This window comes from Saccopteryx bilineata, chromosome 6 (genome assembly GCF_036850765.1).
Source record: "Saccopteryx bilineata isolate mSacBil1 chromosome 6, mSacBil1_pri_phased_curated, whole genome shotgun sequence".
NCBI classification, from domain to species: Eukaryota; Metazoa; Chordata; class Mammalia; order Chiroptera; family Emballonuridae; genus Saccopteryx; species Saccopteryx bilineata.
This window is the reverse complement of record NC_089495.1, coordinates 26,496,675-26,497,570: the sequence shown is the minus strand read 5'-3', so window position 1 is coordinate 26,497,570 and position 896 is coordinate 26,496,675. Positions and strand designations below refer to the sequence as shown.

At 45.4% G+C, this 896-nt stretch overlaps 1 non-coding gene across 1 annotated transcript; it reads left to right on the top strand.

The window, feature by feature from the left end:
• The first annotated feature begins 499 nt into the window (after positions 1 to 499).
• On the top strand, positions 500 to 575 carry TRNAG-ACC (transfer RNA glycine (anticodon ACC)). The gene has a single exon. It is a non-coding gene; the product is annotated as a tRNA-Gly (tRNA).
• The last annotated feature ends 321 nt before the right edge of the window (positions 576 to 896 follow it).

Here is an 896-nt window from a genome sequence, read left to right as displayed (position 1 = left end):
GTGGGAATAAAAATTGCAATTATTATACACATTTATTCTTGAAGGGAATCTGTATCTGGAAGAACAAAAGCTGCCACCAAGCCTCATGAGTAGAAGATAAAATGTCCTTTTTCCTCTACAAGACAAAGCTGCTGCTCAGATGAGAGATTTACAGGAAGTACGCTAATCACAATCACTATAGAACTATAAGCATATGTAAAATGACATTAAAGTTTATGTTTTACTGATGGCAAATAAGATATATTTTTCCCATTGAAAACTAAATACTCTACACAGTGATTCTCAACCACAGAGCTACCTTACCAACTAAAGAATCTATGGAAAAGAAATTGTGGGAGGAGGGGTAATAATACATCTAGATGACATAATATTGATAATAATTTGTAGCCTGACTTAGGAATAAATAACCACTATGATAAAGATGCATATGCTTATGAACATTGTCCTATCAGGAAAGATGAAAAGAATGTTGTATATCATTCTATAGAAATTAAAAGTGGCCCTGGCCGGTTGGCTCAGCGGTAGAGCGTCAGCCTACCGAGTGGAGGACCCGGGTTCGATTCCCGGCCAGGGCACACAGGAGAAGCGCCCATTTGCTTCTCTACCCCTCCGCCGTGCTTTCCTCTCTGTCTCTCTCTTCCCCTCCCGCAGCCGAAGCTCCATTGGAGCAAAGATGGCCCGGGCGCTGGGGATGGCTCTGTGGCCTCTGCCTCAGGCGCTAGAGTGGCTCTGATCACAACATGGCGACACCCAGGAGGGGCAGAGCATCGCCCCCTGGTGGGCAGAGCGTCTCCCCTGGTGGGCGTGCCGGGTGGATCCCGGTCGGGCGCATGCGGGAATCTGTCTGACTGTCGCTCTCTGTTTCCAGCTTCAGAAAAATGAAAAAAAAAATTAAA